Source organism: Hippoglossus hippoglossus, chromosome 17 (genome assembly GCF_009819705.1).
Source record: "Hippoglossus hippoglossus isolate fHipHip1 chromosome 17, fHipHip1.pri, whole genome shotgun sequence".
Taxonomy (NCBI): Eukaryota; Metazoa; Chordata; class Actinopteri; order Pleuronectiformes; family Pleuronectidae; genus Hippoglossus; species Hippoglossus hippoglossus.
Genome location: NC_047167.1, coordinates 1,040,495 through 1,061,618, shown reverse-complemented (window position 1 = coordinate 1,061,618; position 21,124 = coordinate 1,040,495). Strand labels below are relative to the sequence as shown.

Sequence of the window (21,124 nt, the reverse complement as noted above, 5' to 3'; positions counted from 1 at the left end):
TTTAGATGCCATGGATGGACATAGACACCTACTTAGCCAAACATTTAACAGTATCACCAGGCCTACTCAAGACATCATCTCAACTGTAAATTATTTAATGCTTGCAATTTAGCAAATTGCAAGCATTAAATAATTTAGCAAATTGCTAAACGGCGATCTTTCTCTGAGACAGTGAAGAAATCCCACGCTGCCGACATTGTCTCTGCTGTTTGTATGTAGTACCTGTTGCGCATGTGCACACCGGACCCATATTTCTCCGCGCCGGTCAGCCCGCGATTCTCCGCTTGTTGTTGTATGTAACCCGTTCAATGTCGGGTGTCGGGGGTAAATGACATATTCTCCAAGCAAGCCTTTAGCCCCCCCCTTTTTATCTATATGACTGCTTGTGTGGCTGTAGTGGATGGGCAGAGGGGGACATTTAATTATGTGATTGGGAAAATTGGGAAAATTAAAACTCCAGGACAACAGAAGGGGAATACAAAGTATGGGATGCATATTTGATCATTTATATCATATAAAATATGTCATTTATATCGTTTAAAATAATTTTTCAGTCTGTTTCCTGGCGCGATACGCTCGCTCGCACGCGGCGCGGCGCATCGCAGCCCATGTGAACCGCAGAAAGGTTTAACAGGGGGTGGATGGGAGGCGCCTGGCTTTCCTTGGCGCTGCGCTTCAGCGCCCGGTGTAAACCCGGCGTCAGTGTACCACAATCTGGATGCCAGATTGGCAGGCTGCAGAAAACATACCAATGAACATCGGCCAATGTTATCGGTGAAAGTCAAGTTTATTACCAATACGCCGATAGCAGTAAACGAGGCGAATATCGGCCGCTACCGATATACGGCCGATACATCGGTGGACCACTATTATTATTATTATTGTTATTATTATTAACATGATTCTAATTTGTGCAAATTAATGATGAGTCATCTGTGCTCACCAAAGTTAACCACGGTGTTCCACAGGGCTCTGTGCTCGGCCTAATTTTATTCTCGTTATATATGCATCCACTAGGAAACATTATCAGGCACGCCTAGACTATTGTAACTCCCTCCTGGCTGGTCTACCTGCTAGTGCCATCCGACCTCTGCAGCTCATCCAGAATGCAGCAGCTCGACTGGTCTTTAACCTACCTAAGTTCACTCACACTACTCCGCTCCTCCGCTCTCCTTCACTGGTTACCAGTGGCTGCCCGCATCCGTTTCAAAACATTAGTACCGTGCTGCGAACGGATCGGGTCCATTCTACATCCAGGACATGGTTAAACGTTACACCCCAGCCCATTCACTCCGCTCTGCATCTGCCAATCGGTTTGTTGCTCCCTCACTGCGAGCTAAACACTCATCAAAATCACGACTGTTTGCTGTCCTGGCTCCTAAATGGTGGAATGAGCTCCTTATTGACATCCGGACAGCAGAAAGTCCACACATCTTCCGCTGCAAACTAAAAACACACCTCTTCCGACTATACCTTGAATAAAAACATTTTAACTAACAATTTAGTAGCACTTAAATGGCACTTACTTATAGCACTTTGTAGTTTGGCTTTTTTGAAGAAATTGTACTTTCTTGATTCTTGTTGTTCTGGGTTTGTACCCTCATGGTTGAATGCACTTATTGTAATTCGCTTTGGATAAAAGCATCAGCTAAATGAAATGTAATGTAATGTAATCAGGACACACTCTATAAATTTCCACTGCTATGCAGATGACACCCAGTTATACCCAGAACAGTGTAATCAATTAACTAAACTTCAAGCATGTCTCAAGGACATAAAAACCTGGATGACCCGCAATTTTCTCTTATTAAACTCAGATAAAACAGAGGTTCTAATACTCTGCCCTAAACACCTTAGAGATACATTATCTAATGATATAGCTGCGCTAGATGACATTGCCCTTGCTTCCAATGAAACAGTCAGGAACCTGGGAGTGATCTTCAATCCTGATTTGTCCTTTAATTCTCACTTAAAACTAATTTCTAGACCCACCTTCTTTCACTGACGTAACATCTCAAAAATCTGACATGTCCTTTCTCAAAAAGATGCAGAAAAACTAGTCCACGCCTTTGTTACATCCAGGCTTGATTATTGGGTTAGGGTTAGCCTGTGCTTTAAAAAATTGTATGCACTCCCGACAACATCTGGGCATGCTCCTGATGAGTCGGTGGATGGTGTCCTGGGGAAACTCCTCCCAGACCTGGATCAGGGCATCAGTGAGCTCCTGGACAGTCTGTGGCGGTACTTGGTGGTGCCGGAGGCACTAATACATAACGTCCCATAGGTGTTCCATTGGATTTAGGTCAGGGGAGCGTGAGGACCAGTAGATAGCATCAATGCCTTCGTGCATCCAGGAACTGCCTACACCCTCTGGCCACATGAGGCCAGGCATAGTCCTTCACCAGGAGGAACCCAGGGCACACTGCACCAGTGTAAGATCTGAGAGTTACTCTGAGGATTTCATCCCGGTACCTAACAGCAGTCAGGGTACCGTTGGCTATAACATGGAGGTCTGTGCGACCCTCCAAGGATATGCCTCCCCAGACCATCACTGACCCACTGACAAACCGGTCATGCTGGATCATGTTACAGGCAGCATAACGTTCACCACGGTGTCTCCAGACACTTTCACGACTGTCACATGTTCTCAGTGTGAACCTGCTCTCATATGTGAAGAGAGCGGGGTGCCAGTGGTGGACCTGCCAATTCTGGTGTTCTCTAGCAAATGTCAATCGAGCTGCACAGTGCCTTGAACACAGGTCCCACTAGAGGACGTCGGGCCCTCATGCCACCCTCAAGGAGTCTTTCCAGCTCTCCTTGTGTAATGGCCGGTCTCCTAGTATCTCCTCCATGCTCTTGAGACTGTGCTGGGAGACACAGCAAACCTACTTGTGACTGCACGTACAGATGTTTATACTGGAGTAGCTGGGTTACCTGTGCAACCGGATTGGGCTGTAGGTATCGCCTCATACTATCAGTAGTGACAAGGACACTACCAGACCACAAAACTAGAGAAGAATCTCCTCTCCATTGCAGCTGTTGTCACTTGCATTTGCACCAAAGCAGGTAAAATCACATTTGTTATGGAAGTTTTCTTGAAGCTGGGGAAAGGAGAATTCAGGCAGCAGCTGATGTCTTATGCAGAAGATTTTAATGTAGACCATCAAGGAGACCAAAATGTGGAACAATATACAAACGCTAACAGAGTAACATGAGCAATTGTCACCCCCAAGTCTGAAGATGTCTCCCACAGCAGAAAGATGCAGAAAAACTCGTCCACGCCTTTGTTACATCCAGACTTGATTATTGTAATTCCTTATTATCAGGCTCCAGCAGTAAGTCGTTAAAGACTCTGCAGCTTGTCCAAAATGCTGCAGCACGTGTCCTGACAAGAACCAAGAAAAGAGACCACATTTCTCCTGGATTAGCTTCACTACACTGGCTTCCGGTTAAATCTGATTTAAAATTCTCCTCCTCACCTTCAAGGCCCTTAATAATATGGCACCATTATACCTCAAAGAGCTGATAGTACCATATCAACCCACTAGAGCACTGCACTCCCAGAATTCAGGCTTACTTGTCGTCCCTAAAGTCTCTAAAAGTAGAGTAGGAGCCAGAGCTTTCAGCTATCAAGCTCCTCTCCTGTGGAATCATCTCCCACTTTCAGAGGCAGACACCATCTGTACGTTTAAGAGTAGACTTAAAAACCTTTACGATAAAGCTTATAGTTAGAGCCGGTCCAGGCTTGTCTTAGACCTGCTCTTAGTTATGCTGCTATAGGTCTAGAATGTCGGGGGACACATGACACACGGAGCTTCTCTTTCCAGTTTCTCCTTCCTCTTCTCCATCCTTATCATATCAAAGAAATTAATATCTCATCAATACATGTTACTGACTTCACTTTTTCCCCAGAGTCCCTTTGCCTTATCGTCCACAGATCCATTCCACATCGTGGAAGAAATTTCTTCTTAAAACTCACTACAGTGTAAATATATCAGACCAGCCATCAGGATGACCTGAGTATTTATATTATTTAAATCATGCAGTACTGCATTGCTAATGATGTGCTGGTTCAGCTTAGATAACTTTTTAAGTGTGAACAATTCTGCAATTTAAGAATGTGTCATGAATCTGACATATAGCTTTCTTAAGAAACTTCTTAAGAACAAATTAAATAAACACACATCACACGATGAGGCCCACTGATGGACAAAAGGCCCAAGCATTTGTCTGTGTGGGTATGTTTTTTATCATGTTAGAAAGTGTGATAAAAAAAAGTTTAGTTTGAATTCAGCAAAGATCATGACTTTAGGTCATGGGTGGTGCAGCCTTTTCAGGCGGACATGTAAGAATTTGACATCCAGAGAGACATTAGTCCAATGCTACTTTCTGCAACTCTGGTTGTAAAATATTCTCATCGTTACTGGGAAAAGACAAGACTGCTTCTTCTTGTTTTCCTGAAGAGATCTCATGGAACAGAGATTCGGACAGGTCCTTCGCATGCATTACAAGTGCCACAATTGCTTGGACTTGATGTGTTCAGGTGCACCTCAGCTGGAATAAACTTCACTGCAACCCACAGTAAAGTGGTGGACAGATAAACACAAAGCTCAAAGCTCACACTAGGTCAATTCTAGTCTTTCTGATTTTGTTCCAGAACCCAGACCTTGGCTTTTTTCCTCTTTTGGTTTTCCATTGGAATAATCACTATAATTAATAATTCACGTTCAGCATTTCTAATTGGCTGCTGCTCTTGATCAATTTATAGACCTAATCAAATTTAATGTCCAAATTCTAACCGTTGCATTTGTTTAACACTCACAAATAGATTTTTTAGATTAAGACGGGCCCTCAATCCCAAAATTATGGTAAGAGCTAAGCTAAAGAGAGAAGCCATTGCTAACTGCTAAGCTAAGTAACTCGCAAATCTGAATAGCGTGTCAACAAATGTGGGATTAGAGAGAAAGTTGGTAAAAGAAGACGAAAGCAATGAGTGCTTGAGCAGACATAGTGAACGTTCAAATGTGTACGAACTGCTTAAACTTAAAGCGTTTGCTCATGTTAAGTTTTTTCATAAGAGGGACTTTTTTGTCCTGTTCTTTTTTCTTCTTTTTTTCCCTTTGGAACTGTCCGTCGTCGTCACACCTCTGAGGCAAATGAGGCGCCACGAACCAGAGCAAGGGTAAGATTGAAAAAGAGATGCATTGTGCTATATAAAAAACTTTCTCTATATGTTTACTTTATCTGATCTAGTTCATCATTATGTTTTCAATGTCTGAGCTCCCCTCACATTTGGTCGAAGCTCTAGCTGCAAGTCTGGATTTGCAGTGTGGAAAATTAGGTCATTGTATTTAGGTAACTGTGTGGTAATTGTGTTTTTTACTGTGGATCTTCTTATGGTGAATTAGCGTGGCCATTTCCGTTTTTTTTATAAGATACTCATGTGTTGGAAGAATAGAATTATAATATGCAACTATTTCATTTGCTTTGTCACCTTACTTTTAAAATAGGTTGGTCTCAGAACCTTACCTATTTATCATATGACGGGCGGTGACGTCTTTGCTCATGTGAATTAGAATTTATCATATGATAGGTGGTCACGTCTTTATTCATATGAAAAGAAAACAAAGATAGAAAGACCAAAAACAAAAACTCAAAGAGGAAAATCTCCAAAGCAGCGCTGACAAGAAATTGTCTGACCAAAGAAGGATGAAAAACATTCATTTGTTTAAATCATCTTCTTATATTGAGCTTTCTTATATAATTATCATTACTGTTGGGACCTGGTATTTGTGAACTACAGTTCGGCCTACATGTGTATTCAAATCCTGACCACATGTTTCTTTGTTCTGGAGACAAAGCAGAGCCTCCAGAACTCAGTCTCCCAGGGTGCTTCAACTTCACAGCGAGGTGTTCAAACACGCCCTGGACACAACTTTCAACCACTATTGGTCACTCTGGGCCCCATGATCCATGAGGTCACCAGGCCAATATAAGCCCAGTTCCCCCTCTCCTATCTCTCTTTCGACTCAACTCTTTCTACTCAACTCTCCAAGAGGAGAAGTGCAGCTACCAGCTCACCTCTCTTTCTACTCAACTCTCCATGGAGGAGAGGTGTAGCTTTCCAGCTCTCCAGGCCAGGAAACTTCCTCCCTACCCAAGCTCTACCAACCTTCAAGCAGGCCTGCCTGGAGCAGACTGCTAAAACCCTCCAAAAATCCTGCCTAAGAACTTCAGAACAAGAGCTGCATCGCACAGCAGAACCACAAAAACAGGAGCCACAAACCAGCAAGACCACTTCACTGGACTTCAAACAGCACATCAACCCTTTTTTCCCCTTTTCATGGATGGGTAACACAACTGGGCTTAATAATTATACTAGGCTAAGCAAAGACTGTTTATTCTATTCCATGTGATGTTTATAAGTTGTATTTGTGCTGCTGTGATATTTTGGTTATAAGTTATTTGAAAGTTAATGTTAGTCATGTTATGCTCTTCACAGCCTTTCTTTGCATGCAACTAGCTACTTTCTCTAACCTGGCACCAACACACACACACACACACACATATCTCCCCACACATCTCTCTGACCTCATCCACATGGAAACATTCCGGGGGGGGGGGCAGTTATCTTCATAGTGGCCAGCCGCCATTTTGAAAGCACACTCACTCACACAGACACACATACACATATTTACATAGTAAGTACACCTTTAGTAATTTGTGTTTTTATACTTTATTATCTTCATAATAAATGTTTTTCTTTAACAAATGTTGTCTTCATTAATGTTGCATAAGTGTGAATTCTGCCAACCTCCATATCCTTCAACTTTGCTAACTATCTATATGGTAATTTTGGTTATAGTTATTAATTTAATTGTTAATCAGAGTTCCCAATTTGTAGTTAGTATTTTCATGATACTTAATCAATAAATTGGCTATCTTTTCCCTTCCTTTGAAGGGTGGTGCCCCGAGGTAACTTTAATCAATTAAAGTTATTATTTAATATTAATATATTTAATATTAATATTCAATATTTTTTCTGATAACCAAATTTATTGAATGCCCAAAGGCACACCATTTCATGGTGTCACGCTTAATCTATCATATGCACAACATTATAGCTGATTAAAGCGGGGCAGAGTGCTGGTGGCAGATGATGTGGATCCATCTTTCCACAGCCAGGAGCACGCCAGCCTGTGTGCGACACTTCAAATGAGACTAGAACCTACACAGCTACACACCACAGACGTCTACAAACTGGAGCACATTCAGACAGAGTGCCACCAAGAACTTATGACCGAGAGGCGGCAGACACATTTCAAGCTTCACCAAATTTCTTTTCACTGACTAGGCCAGTTGTATTTGAACACAATCTGTGCTGTGTGTAAATAAAGCTTTGACTCAACATGTACTTTTTTTTTTCTCTACAATATATACAACATATAACATCAAGTATCACATGGATATATGTGTAGTCTTCATTAGCTGCAGTGCTTTTAGTATAGGCTTACTAATAACTATTATAAATAAATAAATTATTAGCAATTATTATTATTATTATTATTATTATTATTATTATTATTATTATTATTATTATTATTATTATTATTATTATTATTGTGTGGGAGGGGTTTACCCAAGTCTGTATTATAATGGTCCAGGGTGACCAATAGCAACAGATCAACAGCCAATCACTTTGTTACAAAGGTCTGTGGTTTCATCAAATGGTGAAGTGAGATAAGTTCTCGCCAGGGGTTTCACTGCGATTCATATGCTAATTAGATCACACCTTCGCTCCGCTTCTCACCCGCCCACCACCCCCTACGACCCCATTACCAGAGGTTTGTTGTTGACAATTTATGTCACAGGCGAACGTGGACTTCACAGGCTGTAGACAGCCGTTTACTACCGGGAATTAGGGACCTTTGCAGGTGTTTACAGGGGCGTAAATCAGTTTTTTCGTGCAGTGAGAACCACTTGCTATGAACAGTTAATTCCTTGATGTGTGTATTTCTCGTTAATTTTTATTCTGTAATGAAGGAAATCATGACGATTTCTTCAAGCTTTAGAGATTTTATGAAGAATCAAAATAGCCACTGAAATTCCATAGAGCGGGAGCCTAAGTAATGCTCGAGGCTATCAACAACTCCTTTGCCATCCTTCCTTATCTTTCCCTTTCTGTCATCATTCTATCCATACGACCACCCCCAACTAGATATTTACAACTGCGCCCACTGACTGTTATGATTCAACAGAGCTTTTCCAGAGAAGAGAAGAGAAGAGAAGAGAAGAGAAGAGAAGAGAAGAGAAGAGAGTGGGCTTAAAGGGATAGTTCACAGAAACATTTGAATTAATTCATCCAGAGGTAGCGATGCTACCGGAAGTAGCGATGCTACTGCACACCCTTGGGCGAGAGCTTGTGTGCAGTTTGTGGTGTGTGAGTGCGAACGTGAACATATATAGGAGGACATTTACGCTAAAAACACGGTGTAAATGACACCGTTTTGACTCTAATTTGAATGCCGGGGCTTACGGACACTTGGATGACACCACAGGAGCAGTATGGAGGCATTTTATGTTTTTCTTCTGTTGTTTTTTCTTTACGTTTGAAGAATTGGTTATCATTTACTTCAATTGGATTGGATTTGGCTGCAACGCTGTTTACCCCTGAAACTCCAAAAGTGTTTTGTCGACTCAGACACTTCACCCACCCCTCCATCGGCATAGTGGTGAGTAGATAATGAGTGAATTAAAATTTTTCAGTGGACTATCCCTTAACCTGCTTCTCCTTGTCTCGCTCTCTCTATCTCGGTACATGCTCTCTTATATTCAGAAATGTAATCCTGTGTTTGTGCCTGCCTAAGAAGCCCACAATAGACACAGACAGAGGGGAACAGCTCAGTGGTGGGATGTGTTGAGGAGGTGGGGACCAAAATGACCAGCTGACTGCAAAAGAAGCGTGAATCATATCTTTAGCGCCTATCTTCTTTCAATCTTCTTTAGATCCCTAATTGATTAGGCTGTTTTTGGACCATCATAAGGCTTGACCTCACAGCAGACCCATAGCTTGAGGCAACACTCTAGCTGACCATCTACTGTCAAGGATCTCCAACGGATGTTACTGTCATACTGTGAGATATTTTTATAATAGAGGACTGAAGAAAACCTATTAACTGCAGCGAGCAAACTTTTGTTGGATGGGTCTGATTAAACATTTTCTGTTGAAAATGAAAGCATAAAACCCCCATCAAGGCTGACAAAAGCTGCTAATAGGAAAGCTAACTGTACTACTCCAAGCTGCTAAGTACCTCTTCTGGTACAGGCTGCTGGAGAGCTCACAAAGTTGATTTGTCTTTCTATCTGATTTCTAAACAGAAAGTGAAATGCAGGTAATTTTGAAGTGTATTTTGTATGAATGAACTAAAATCTTTGTGAAAGTAGCATAATTTAAATAAAAGGTAGTGAAGTACAAGATATTAATAGTGTGATTAAGTCCATCTTTACTTACCTCCTTTAGATCCCCATTGCCAAAGAGTTGTCAATTGATTGACATCTCTGTGTAGCTGGCCTCACATCAGTCGCCTATGACAAGACAATGAGCACACATATGGACACATACAAACAACAGAGATAGACAAAGACACAAAGTTACAGAAGTTACATCAATGAAGTTTTCATTTTCATTACAACTGTCGTGTGATCTAAAGTCCTCTGTCTGATCAACGTCACCTAAGTGTAAAGCATGCTGCATATTTTAACCCTGGCTTATCTCTACTGTGTTGCCTTCAAGGGTTTTGTGTCACTTCCACAAACTTCAACAATCACTTTGTTTGTTTTTTAGTTGTTAGTGATTGAAAAGTATTACTTAAACAGCTATACATTGTTATGTGTGAATGTAAAACATGATGTTTGCAGATACTGAATAAACTTACTAATGTTCATTGCATATCTCAACAAGCCATAATCACAAATCATTCAGTATTTTAACATACTCTTACAGAGCACTGTTATTGAGGATGACTGTACACCTACTCATCCATGTATTTATGCAAACAGCAGTGCTGTCTTGAATATCCTGTAGTTACAAGTCAGAATCTTCAGTTAATGTTCAGATCAAACATCAGAATGGGGAATCCTCCTTTAAAGACAATTTCATGCTGACGGCATAAAGCATTCACGTGACAATACATACTCAATGGTCGTGATATAGTCATTTTATACATCGCCGTGGTACAAGCCGTGATACATCGAGCATATGCGATATATCGCCCACCCCTACAGAGATTTTTACACATGAAAGCCTTCTTTTCACCCAGAATGGAGCCACAAACTAAAAAACATCCACCTCCAACTTAGTAAGTTGGCAGAGTTCAAAGGAGAATTGCCAGACTGGTTGGAGCTATGGTAGAGCAATGGTAACTCAAATAACCACTCTTTACAACTGTAGTGAGCTCAGAAGCATCTCCGAATAAAATTGTTTAACCTTAAGGTGGATGATCTACAACAGAAAAAGATCACATCATGTTTCCTATCATTTTATAAGGGACGAGCAAGCCTGCGTGACACCTCTGTGCTGACCGTGTTCTCTCTCTTATGGCAAAGAAGACAAAAGAAACATTGGACTTTTATCTCGTGTATCAAACAGTGACGGCTTGTCAATATGGGGTGGCACTCCCCTCCAACATCCTGAGACAAAAAATGTGCAACAGAGTGCAACAGAGTTGGCTAACCAGATATGGGGTAAGTAATGTCTTTTTATTGCTTCCCCTGTTTGCTGTTTCAAAGTGTTTGCACGGAAATACAATGAATGACAGGGTGCGAGACTTAACACATCTCTTTGAAAAAAGCAAACGGCATGAAAGTAGCAACAGTCATTTAGACAACACAACAAGGCTCAATTTTTTCAGCAGGCTTAGCATTGCTCAGTAGCTTGATGAAGGCTACAGGATTGGTATACTGTGTATAATATATATATACAGTATAATGTTTTTGTTGAGTCTGGCTTCAGTTTGTTTGTCCCCCCCAACACTGCGTTGTATCTAATTTAATGTTGTATCTGTATTGTATGAGTTGCTTCTCCTTTCAAAGTGAAATCGAATATATTCCGTCAGTATTCAAGTTTTGCAAATATAAACAGAATTTATTGTAAAATAAATCAGACGTTATTGTAGATGAACTTTTAAAAAACATTTCATTGAGGGGACATAAAACACATAAATCGTATGAATCGTTTGAATCGTACTCCACGCCTTTGACCATTTTTGGATTAGCCAGGAACTAAGAAGAGTTAGGCACCGGCAAGATGGCGACGGAAAAATGGCCACTATGAGCTTCAAAATCGCTCTTCACTTTGGACTCTGTTAATCAGCCAAAGAAATAATCAGCAGAAAATGAAAATAGTAGTCCTGGACAATAAAGTTAAAATGAGCTATTTAACTCTGTTGAAGATAAATAAATGTTAGGATATGAAGTTATAACTATAGTAGTAAAAGGCATAAGCATAATAGGAATCCACTTTCAATACCCTTTGCATACTTTTCCCGGTGACAAATATATATGCTGCCTATTGGAACATTACAGCTGTTTCCACGATTATACTACGTTCAAAATTCATACTGTGCAATGAGATGTATGCCAGTGCACAGGACTAGTTCAAAATGTTGTGCTTTTACTAAGAAAGGCCTCATGTTTCAGGTTGTGAGTCAAATTGTTCCACTGCAGTGACTAAAAGCTTAAGAAAACCAATGCTATATTTTTCAAAAGCAAAGCATGGCTTTAATATTTAAATAAGCTCTGTGTGGTGTAGCTTGCTAACAGTCAGCAGTTTGAAGTGCAATAGCTGTCTGATCCTTTTATCACACCGAGTATAGGCTGAACACGTCTGCCACTCAAGCTGCACATTTCTGTTGAGCCTGTTTCCAGGCAACAATTTCATCAGGTTTCCACCAGAGAAAAAAAGGAATCTTAATCGGGCCCCTGGGTGTCCTTTCCCATCAATAGCTGTGGGACAAATCTCAGATTCTTAACAAATCTGAAATACAGGAACTAGAAACTGCTTATTTGTAGACAATCAATCAATCAATCAATCAATCAAATTTTATTTGTATAGCCCATATTCACAAATCACAATTTGTCTCACAATTAAGTACCAACTGTGTCTACACACCAAGCAGCCACCTCTGTGGCTAATGGCCAATGGATAAGAGCCTCAAAGCTATACTACCTCCTAAAAATGGGACCGGCATTGGAATTGGCCTCCATTCTGCAGAAAATTCAAAGCTGGGTATTGGTGGTTACGCAAATCTTAACTCAGCTGAAGATATTTTAGCTTCACCAAGATAAAACTGAAATTTCCTTTTCCCGGAAATAATTTCTTCACTGTGCATTAGGCAGAGAAAAATGGGCAAGACCCAAGAGAAGAGTAGCACAACAATGTGAAGAGCAAGACATTCCGCGACACACATGCACCGTTCAGGCTTCCAGAATTCTCACTCAGTTTTTACACGCGTGGACCAGAGGGAGCAAAATTTTGAGTACACCTGAACCTGCTCAAGACCCTCTAATCTCAGAAGTCTTACAGTATTCTCACATTCTCTGATATCACCATCAGTTAAGGGGAAAGGTGCACAAGCACTGTGGTCAAATGTCTGTCAAACAGAACACAGACAGACTGAAGAAGTATGGCTGTAACATCACTGTTACCTGCTGACATCAAACTTGGAGTGGAGAATTAAGTTTACCTAATTGCCCCACTCCCATTTTTAAAAACTAATCTGACCTGCACCATGGTCATAGTCACAAAAGGTTTGTTGTAGGGTTGAGCCGAATACTCGGATAAAACGAGTATCCAGTACCGATAATGTACTTTTACGAGCACGAATACCATCCGAGTAAACTGTGTCAATATCCGTAATCGTGATGAATGAAAATCCTCTTTGGATAGCTGTGTCCACATCATTCCTTCATAGGCCAGCCACACACAGAGCTCCTCCCCTACACAGAGCCTACCCAGATAGCAGCTGACTCTGGCCCGGATCGGCCTCGCCCCGCCCACGTCAGAGTACGGATATGGATACAGATAATTTAGTTGGTTGAACAGATACAGATAATGGTGTACTCGCTCATCCCTACTTTGTAGGTATAATCTAAAGCGCAGAACAAAATGTGTGTATTTTCAAAAATGTTTCACTGTCCCTTCAAGATTCTTGTAATTATGTTATAATTAATAATCAAGGTTATTTAAAAAAAGTGAAACTTCATCATATTAATGCAAAAATCATCAAAAATACTATATACAATTATTCCAGCTCAGTGATTTAAAAACATCCCAGCAGGGTTAGTTATAGATATTAGTGCAATCTTGTGTCACTGATGCTTGACACAATATTATTGATATATTTCATTATATTGCCCAACTCAGAAAAAACTATTTGTAATGGTGTTGTTGTCCTTAACTAGAAGTGTTGCTTAGTGTATATATTACAGTCTGCAGGACACATGCTGCTGTCTATAAAAATTCTTGAATTTGTGTAATTGTGCAGAGTAATGACCTTGTTTTTTGTGTCTGAGGCTTGTTTGTGGTCTAGCATTGAGGAACCTGTTTAAGACAGTATGAGGGGGTAGGTGACCTCTGCGCTTCTGGGAGGTAATCATCCCATTGGTTTAATATGATAACCCATTAATCCCTGCCCTCAGCCAGAACATCGACTCAAATGTCTTAGAAATTCTTCTCAATAGCCCGAAACACAAAACACGATCAACACTTAATTTCAAAGATAAAATTGTAGACATGTAAAAGCTGCACAAAACCAAGAAAACTTTGGTGTCCTGCAGGTTGTATAAATCATTTTTTTCCCCAGAAAACTGAGAGTTGAACCACAAGCCAGTGGTGCAGCAGCAGGTCTGGTGACTGGTGACAGTGGGTCTGACCGGTGAGTCAGGTTAACTGGAGGCTGCTGCAGCTCTGGAGAAGGCAGCTGCGGGAGAACAGGGGCCTCTGGAGAAGGCAGCTCTCGTCTGCCACGAGGACCTGAAACTTGGTTGAGGCTGCGGGGTCCTACAGAATCCAGACAGGTCCCAAGGTAAGGATTAATTAGTAGCCCATAGTGCAAACTGAAAAAAATACTGCCCTGCATGTCATGAAGTTAACTGAAAAAAAATGTGCTCTGCTGGGTCCATGATTTGGTGTGCGGGAGGACCCAAAAATGCAGAAGCAAATTAAGTAGCAATATATATATATATATATATAATATATACATAATTAAATGCAAAGGGTACATAAAGGTTGCAAAAAATACACAAACAGAAAATCACTGGGAACCAGAAAAGAACAAGGAAACACGAGGAACGACAAAGATGTGAAGGTGATTGACGACGAACTGACAAAGAGACAAAGGGAAGCACAAAGACTTATATACACAAGGGAGGCAGGGATAATTTAACACGGGTGAAACACATGAGGAACTGGTGCAGACAATCACAGGACAAAGGCAGGAAAAAAAGTAACATACACACAAGGAGCAAAATTTCAAAATAAAACAGGGAACATAGAACTCAGGGGAAAAAACAACTGAAAACAATGGAAATACAGGTAATAGTCAATAAACAAAACACAGGCAAAATGTCCACGAAGAGAAGCTGCCAACAAAAACCAACAACTCTTTATATAAGAGTCCAAAGTCATGACACTTGTCCTTGATCCTACAAATAGTACAAACAGTACAAAGGTTTCATACATGGTTTCAGAGTTTCCTTCTAGTCTCTCCGGAAGCTTCACACAGTAACACAAGTAATCACACACCTGTATATACATCATCAAGGCTTTAATTAGGTCTATTATTGTTATCATTGTTACTACTGTTGTATCTTTTTAATGTAATTGTTTTTCACTGTTTTTACACATCTGCTTTGCAATTATTTATCTTTCAATGAATATATTCATATTGCCCACCATAAATATTTGTTAATTTGAGTGTACACTGAAATGAAAAGTGCAATAATAAAAAAGACATTAAACAGATTTACTGTATTTATTTAATAAAAATATTATCTACATAGACTGTTGTTTTTTTACAAAGGGTGATGTAAAACTACTTTGTTAATGATAATTTGATAAATTATAAGTATGTTCCTCCATTCAACGTCTTTGCTGTTCGCAAACTTCCTACAGACCTTTCATAACAACCTCCTGCTGTTCCTCCTACTGCAAGTCTTGCTGAAGCTCACCACCTCTATCATCTTGCCCCAGTGCCTCTTCCACAGCGTTCAAGTGTGTCTCCATCTCTGAGGCAGACAATTTACCAAATGGCAATACAATTAGCAACCTAAATTTCAAAAACAGGGTCTACTTCTAGAGAGTTCAAAAATATTCCTCGCCACCTGGTCTTCATAATGCTGAATAGCCTTTCAACCACATTGGTCTTTGCATGATGCCAGTTTACTTTGCTGCAAGTGCAGTTCTCACTTGCTCCCTGAAAGCTGTGATGAGTGAGATGGATTGTTACATACAGCCTCATTTTGACCCATTCCCTGTTTGCTCTGATTCTCTGTCTCCTCCTGAGGCGGGATGCACACACACACACACACACACACACACACACACACACACACACACACACACACACACACACACACACACACACACACACACACACACACACACACACACACACACACACACACACACACACACACACACACACACACACACACACACACACACACACACACACACACACACAAATGCTGACACACGACTTGACTCTTGCACAAACCGTATCAGAGCGGATACAATGATGGACACAGTTTACCAGGTGAAGTGACATTAACTCGAGTTGACAACAACTACACTTAGTTTTTGTGCAGTAAAAAGTAAAAGGCCGATTAAGGAGCTTAAACTTGCCCTAAATTACAACATCCTTCAGTCAGTCTAATGAAATACAAAGGGCTATTATTTTTTAGAACTTTGCAATCACGGAGTGACCCTGGGTAAACACTAAATATGTTCAGGAACTGACAATTTTCATCACACATTGCTTCTATTTTGAGCAGAAAGAACAATTTCCTGTTAATGTAGCACAAATATCTACACCTGTGGGCTTGGTTATTCTATGGCAGCTATCAGTGCTGCCCACAACCTTGGCAAATCCTGCAGAACCCAACAGCTTGATAATCCTGTGACATTCTGTGAGTTCTACATGATCATCAGTACTGTGTGATCTTGTGGAGTGTCAAATATTTTATGTGTAGTTTAATTAATAGACCCAAAACCAAATTGTATGCATAGCTAAAAACAGCCCTACCAATTATCCAGCAGCTGCACCAACACAAATCAGCTGTCTGTCAATTCCACCACTGAAAGTGATATGGTATGATTTCTGTTAACGTTTAGGGTGTTGTATATTTTGGGGAACTTAAAGCTTGGCCTGACATTTTGATTTACTCCACCTCCCACTAACTTCTTAAGTTTGTAAATTTAGTTATCTAATCTTGTTGTTTAAATTTTAATAGTAAAGTGTATGTGAAGTACAAAGTACAGTATGGTAAAGTGTTGGGTATAGGTGAGTAAAAGAACATCACCAAATAATAAAACAAAAAACCCTCAACAACACACCATTTCAATTATCAGGGTTATGTATTGCTAGGGCTGCAACAACTAATCAAATTAATCGATTATAATCGATTATCAAAATAGTTGATCGATTAGTTTGTGTCTGTTATAATACACGACACAAACTGTGGCAGCATCTCCTGAAGTGTGGGCATAGGGTGTGGGCAGTTAACCAACCAATCCGGTGCCTTGTGTAGCTCACGTGACTACGCCGTCTCCTCTCAAGAGTAAACGTTTGAAAAATGGCGGAGATGACCGACACTAATGATACAACGGAGACAAGTCGATAAAAGTGTGAGAACAAGTCTTCCAAGAAGACATGAAAACATGTTGGAGGCTTCTGCTTCTTCCTCATCTTCTTCTCTCAGTTTACTGATGGTTAACAACAAGGTTCATACTGCAGTGATGTTGTGCTGCTGTTTCATGTGAAATCAGCTTTACACAGGTTTTCTTTGAGGTTTTAAAGGGGACATAGCATGCCCATTTTACCACAAGTTGATATGGTTCCTTGGGGTCTTAATGAAATGTCTGTAACATACTTTGGTCAAAATACCACAAGGATCATTTAAAACAGCACCCTTTTTACCCTGTATAAAACAGCCCTCCACAGAGTGACCTGTTTTGAGTGCCTGTTCCTTTAAATGCTAATGAGCCAGCTCCCCCCTCCCCCCTCTCCGCCCATGATTTTAAACGATATAAATTACATATTTTATATGATATAAATTATCAAATATGCATCCAGACAGAGAGTCCCAACGATCCAGACAAATGCCACATGTGAGTGAATCGCGGGCTGACCAGCGGAGAAATGCTCGTCCCGTGTGAACAGCCAGGCGGCTGCGCGCTTGAGAACGGCGCTGCGCTGCCTCGCAGCCTCGCTGCCTCCGGCGTAAACCCGGCGTAACGAGTGTGGGGGGACGGGGGGGGACGGGGGGGGGGATGAGGTGGGGGGGTGGGCCAAGGCCATGTAGGGAGACTTCCAGTGCCTTGTTACGACACAAAACCCAGGAAGCTCAATCGAGTCGCTCAAGCATGACGTTTCTGACTTAGAGGAACCATAACAAAACGCGCAAGTGGTTTTTTCCCAGAGTTTTTGGGTTGGTAGACATGCCAGATACCCACATTAACCTGTAGAAGCACTAACAAAGTGGAATTTGCATGCTATGTCTCCTTTAACATAAAATGTTTCCACACTTTTAACTGTGGCTTCCCAGACTCAACGAGGAGAGAGAGAGAGCAGCGGTGGTCGAGAGATCTAAAGGCTGAATGAAGAGAGGGAGCGCCGAACAAAGCAGTGACACAAAGATACTAAATGTAATTTCCTGATTGTTTCACAGCGGTAATGTCCTAAAGCACAAATACAACCTGCTGAAGATGTTGCATCGCTAAGTATTATTTAAATACAGACATGAATTCAGCTCAGTACAGCTGGTCTGCTGTGAGTCACAGACAGATCTCTGTATCAGGCACATTCAGCAGGACAAGTAGTTTCAACATTTAGTGTGTTAAGTGTGATTATCCACAATTAACTTAACAGATATCAGCGATGTCACTTTCATTAGTCATACTTTCACTGTGACGAGTAAGAAGTTTCATATAAGAGCAGTATTAATATTCAAAACAATATCTTTGATTCTGTTTTAAATACTCAACATTTGTACACCTGTCTGTTAAAAGGGAAGAGTCTTCATAGCAGGACAGATGCATCTTATTCCCAAAGATGGATTTGCTATCTCAAATCACACAGGGTGGCAAAATGCCTGGGTTTTTGGTTCATTGTCACCAAGTAGAGGTGACATAGCAAGGGGTTTATATGGAACTGTAACAGTATTAAAGATGCTACACACAATGTTTTACATTATGTATTGCCAACTGGGAAACACCACCTGCAGTCACATGCAGGTCTGCAGACTGTGAGAGGAACCCCACACACACTAGGAAGGACATGCAACCCAATTACCACAGTAAATTCCAACTCAAAACTTATAAATAAAATAAATATAACTTTCTTATTTGCTTACAAAAATTCATTCCTGGAAGTCTGGCACACATTTTATGTAAATGATCAAAGTGACTTTTACCATTTTAACTAAGGTCGCACTGTGTTTGAAATCCATCGTAAGTCTCCACTGTCAGACGGGATCTCACAGAGTTCAATACTCACATCCTTCATTAACACAAATACACATTGAAATCACATATTGTAATATATATGTGCACTGCACTCCCAGAATTCAGGCTTACTTGTCGTCCCTAAAGTCTCTAAAAGTAGAGTGTGAGCCAGAGCTTTCAGCTATCAAGCTCCTCTCCTGTTGAATCATCTTCCATTTTCAGTTTGGGAGGCAGACACCATCTCTACATTTAAGAGTACTTAAAACCTTCCTTTTTGATAAAGCATATAGTTAGCTTGTTCTGATCTGTCTTGGATAGCTCTTAGTTATGCTGCTATAGGTCCAGATTGTCGGGGGATACATGACACATGGAGTTTCTCTTTCCTCTTCCATCTTCATCACATTAATATATCATCAATATGTTACTGACTTGGCTTCTTACCCAGCGTCCTTGTGCTTTATATTTTGGATATAGTCCTTGGGGCACTTCAGCATCCACCCTTTGAGCCACTTGGAGCTGAAGATGTTGAATACATAAACCTGCACTTGTATTAGCCATATCTTCTGCCAGGAGAATAAGAGAGCTCCAAGACTGTTGCAGGTTCTCACTGGATGGATAAAGTGTAGTCCTCCGCCCCAGTCCAGTATTCCTGCCTAAGGTTCTGTTCCTCCTGTCACAGTCGGGTGAACTGCAGTCACTCTCCACTTCTGAAGGAGACAAGGCAGTCAAGCAGCACCAGTTGGTGCTTTGCCCTGTCAGGGCCTTGGTGAAGCAGATCAAGTAAACAGGCCATCAGGAAGACTGATCAGTTACTTATTTGCTTCCCTTCCAGTGAACAATTCAACAAAATTATATGTGTTCTTAGTTATGGATGCTTCATCATTTGGTGGCATAATACTTAAGCATCGTTCAGTCTACTGATCCGTTCAGGTCACTGTTCACCAAAGATGTGAGCATGTTTAATTAATGGTGCTGGTAGTTGTCATGGGTGTTTGGCTGAGCTTCAACCTATTCTAACTAGGTATACAAATTAAATAGTACATTTTTGGAAACTTCGTTCAACAGCAAAAAAGTTGGAATTTGCAAAACACCAGCAGCAGCCACGGTCTTTCTTCAGTACAAGAGAGATTTAAGGACAAGTACGGAATACATTTTAACATGACTCATCAATTTTCTCTGAATGGCTAGATTGAAGTGGTAGTTAATGAATGTCAAATCAATGTGAAGCGTATCAAAATTAATGGGGGGTGGGCTCCTAGCGGAAACAATGAACCCTTTCAGTTTGTGACTGTTAAGAATTTATTGTTCAGTCCCTGATAGAAAATTTATAAAAAGGTGAAAAAAAAAATGTATGGATAATTTGTCTTAAATTTTTCAGCTATTCTCATTGCTCATATTGGAGCAGAACTTGTCAGGTCATATTTTGAGTGTCAAGCCACTTATATTGTGGTTACATAAGATGTGTTGTTTAGACAGCAAATAAAAATCAAGAGCTATGAAAGTACCAACATGAGCTCTTTCAGATGCTGACACCATGTGTGACTCATCTACTAGCTAATGTACTGAAAGTTTGAAGGTCAGATTTATTCCCCTTGTTCAGACTGAACTTGAGAAAGCAGCAAAAAGACACCATAGAGCTTAAACTTGGAGCAGTTAAATCAGTACAACTGGTTTAAATCATGTTTTTTCAGATCGATTCCAATGCGTGCAAATTAATGAGTCATCTGTGCGCACCAAAGTTAACCACGGTGTTCCACAGGGCTCTGTGCTCGGCCCTATTTTATTTTATTTTATGCTTCCACTAGGAAACATTATCAGGACACACTCTGTAAATTTCCACTGCTATGTGGATGACACCCAGTTATACTTGTCAATAAAACCTGAACAGTGTAATCAATTAACTAAACTCCAAGCATGTCTCAAGGACATAAAAACCTGGATAATCTGCAATTTTCTCTTATTAAACTCAGATAAAACAGAGGTTCTAATACTTGGCCCTAAACACCTTAGAAATACATTATCTAATGATATAGCTGCGCTAGACGACATTGCCCTTGCTTCCAATAAAACAGTCAGGAACTTGGGAGTGATCTTCGATCCCGATTTGTCCTTTAATTCTCACTTAAAACAAATTTCTAGGACCGCCTTCTGTCACTTACGTAATATCTCAAAAATCAGACATGTCCTTTCTCAAAAAGATGCAGAATAACTAGTCCACGCCTTTGTTACATGCAGACTTGATTATTGTAATTCCTTATTATCAGGCTCCAGCAGTAAGTCGTTAAAGACTCTGCAGCTTGTCCAAAATGCTGCAGCACGTGTCCTGACAAGAACCAAGAAAAGACACCACATTTCTCCAGTATTAGCTTCACTACACTGCCTTCCGGTTAAATCTAGAAT

The 21,124-nt window shown here is 40.6% G+C and overlaps 1 protein-coding gene across 6 annotated transcripts in view; it reads right to left on the bottom strand.

Annotated features, from left to right (window-relative positions):
- The window catches only part of LOC117777754 (disks large-associated protein 1-like), a 107,006-nt gene that overhangs the window by 82,231 nt on the left and 3,651 nt on the right, over nucleotides 1-21,124 (bottom strand). For 5 of the 6 annotated variants that reach the window (XM_034612671.1, XM_034612673.1, XM_034612674.1 and 2 more), the window contains exon 2: nucleotides 9,512-9,585. The exons of the other annotated variant lie outside the window; for it this stretch is intronic. The gene's annotated coding sequence lies outside the window, so the exon portion shown is untranslated. The remainder of the gene's footprint in view (nucleotides 1-9,511; nucleotides 9,586-21,124) is intronic. 6 annotated transcript variants of the gene reach the window in all.